Genomic DNA, 2,831 nt, shown 5'->3' with positions numbered 1-2,831 from the left:
GTAGGATTTCAGATGGGAACTTGTTGTGGAACACGTACTGTTTGTGCTCAGGTGCTTTTCACATCGTCCACATTATGTCATCGTCATCATCCAATTGCCCATACTTTTTTCTTCATTTGATCCAGATTTACTCACTTTGCGGACAATTCAAGAAGTAAAAATCACATGTTATACATCCACAGACACCACCAGTGTCTCGTTATCACACAGAAATGGTTCTTGTTGTTGAGTGGAGCTGGTACGTTAGCTTCCTGGCAGGTGGGTTTTACCAAGAGGGCAAGACAACATGGTACAGATGGACCAGCTAAGTGCAATGAACTGGCTGGACGCAGATGAATGGTGGGAGAAGCCAGCTGAGAAACCCCCAAGGGAAGAATTGTGGGTTTTGAATAATAATATAGGTGTGCATTCACAGATACAGCAATCCCTGTATGCATGCCAAGAACAGAAAAGGGTATCAGAGGAAGGAGGAGGGTTGATAAAAACAGGCCACATTCTGTCAAGTTTGCCCACCAGTGTGAACAGTAACAGCGATGACTATGGAAACAAAATGTGTGGAAGCTAAGATGCCAATCATAGACACACATTAAAGCAGGGTCTGGTTTATTCTAAGTTTTTTCCTCTTCTGCATAAGCAGCCAGCCAGCCCCTTGGCCACCCCTGAACTTTTTGTAACTTAAAGGAAGAACTTAAATGAATGGAGAAGTAAGGGGATGCACCCCTCCCATTATTTGGGGGAAGAGATTATCTCCCTTTCTGAACCTACAGTTGGGGGCTGAGACTTCCTTCCTTCCCAAAGCATGACTGAAGCTGAGGGCCCCCATCCTGAAACAAAAGAAAAGTTAACATGCTCAGCATAATGTGTGAGGAATCACCATGGCACAACTGCGTTGTTTTCTGGATGTAAACGATTGTATAGCTACATACTGTTTAAGTAGAGTTCAGTGTGGTTCAGTGAATGCCGTTGACTAGTCAATTAATACACTATTCTCATAGTCCCATAATAAACTATTAATGTAAGGTTATGGAGATTTGTAAGGAACCAAATTTCATCTTTATTTCCTAATTCTCTTTTCTCATCTGTTTCTTTTTCAGAAACGACCTACCTCCTTGTTAAATAACATATGCCAAACCACACAAACACATAGATTTTTTTTTTACAATGCAAAAAATGCATCATGTTTCATGTTAGACTAAACCCTGGTCTGAGCAACCCCTGGGTGATAGAAAGTCCCCGTTTAAGAGAAAAAGGGGAGATTTGGGACAAACCTGTCCATTTCACAATTTAACACTAATCTGCCTAATTTACAAACTGAAGGGCATCTGTCCTGCTCCGCACATCATGTGCATGTGTGATTGATAATTGCTTTGTTATTTATGCTTGGAAAAGGGGACTTTACAACTCTTAAAACACTAAAAATGGGATGGGACATGCTTTGAATTATCATGCCAAAAGGGCCTTTGTCTCAGCTGGGGGTTTCCAGGGAGATGCAGAGTGATCAGAGCACAGTGTGACATCAGTGGGGGGGGGGGGGAGGGCCTGGAGGGCTAATCTGGGGGGGGGGATTCCATGGGACTGAAAGAGAACAAAGGAACCGCAGGAACTCCTTTGAGGCCAGCGCGAGGGTGAGGAGTTATCCTTAGGGAAGCCCATAAAAAGATAAAAATAGGGTAGCAATATTCTTGACCTTTGGCTTGGGCGAGAAAGTTTCACAGCTAAAGTTTGCACTATCAATAAGGAGAGCCCAAGAGGCCATACTTCATGTCCTGGCTGCTTAACTGGAAAAGGCTAAACACGGCAGTTTCAGTATCATGACTCCAACACCACCACCAAGAAGCCTAGGAAGCTGTAGAGGTGGCAAACAATGACTAAGCACGTAGCTGTGGTTAGAGTGTCAGACTAGGACCTAAGAGACCAGAGTCCAAATCCCAACTCTCTGGGTGACCTTGGGCCAGCCACTCAGTCTCTCAGCCTAGCCTATCTCGCAGGGTTGTTGTGGGAATAAAACCGAGAGGGTGAGAACCATTTACACCACACCTTGAGCTCCTTGGAGGAAATGCGAGATATACCGGTACACAATGAACAATGCTATATACACTTGAAACTGGAATTTTTCAAAAGCAGCAGTAGCATCATGCCCAGGCAAGCTGGGGTAGTTTATTTTTCTGTGTTATAAAGTTTTAGAAAGTCAATTTCTTTTTTTGTGCAGTTGAGGGTCATCTAGTCCAACTCCCTGCAGTTGTGGGGGGTTTTTTATTGTTGCAAGGCGCCTTGAGCAGTGTAAGAGCATTGGAAGGGTGGGGTGTAAACTTTCCCCCTAAAATAAATAAGCCAAATATTATGTTGAGCCATTAATTCTGTTGTTTACAGGACATCTAGGAGTGAGAGGACCCTGTCAAATACCAATATTGTTCTATTCTTCCTTTGCTTATGACAAGTAAATGGAATGCTTTGGATCTCTCCCAGGGTTAAGAGGTGATGCAGTTTCACATCTGGACTGAGCCATTGTTACCCCTAATGTTTGAGACGGAGTAGCCTACAAGAATAAAGAATGTAACAAACACCCCTGTGTCTACCTTCATGAAGTGTCCCCATGTCATAGCAAATAGTTGGAATCTTCTAGTTCCCAGTAGAACAAGGTGGTAGAATTATGAAATGGTAGAATTGACGGTACCAGTTATGGCTGCAGGAGAGGGAAGTAAAAGGAAGAAGTAAACCACAGAGAGAGGTTCTAGCCCAACTCACTCCCTGTTGTGTACGTCTTCTACTTGTAGGGAATACAGGAGCATTCATAAACACTGCAGAATCACAAGAATGGGAAGCGAACATAG

The 2,831-nt window shown here is 43.4% G+C and overlaps 1 long non-coding RNA gene across 1 annotated transcript; it reads left to right on the top strand.

Moving 5' to 3' along the window:
* Positions 1 to 1,564: 1,564 nt before the first annotated feature.
* LOC310678727 lies at positions 1,565 to 2,563 on the top strand. The gene is made up of 2 exons (XR_014511900.1): positions 1,565 to 1,625; positions 2,371 to 2,563. It is a non-coding gene; the product is annotated as an uncharacterized lncRNA (long non-coding RNA).
* Positions 2,564 to 2,831: the final 268 nt, after the last annotated feature.

The sequence above is a fragment of the Podarcis tiliguerta genome (assembly GCF_965153285.1).
Source record: "Podarcis tiliguerta genome assembly, chromosome: 5".
In the NCBI taxonomy this organism is placed as follows: Eukaryota; Metazoa; Chordata; class Lepidosauria; order Squamata; family Lacertidae; genus Podarcis; species Podarcis tiliguerta.
This window is presented reverse-complemented; position numbering and strand designations above follow the sequence as displayed.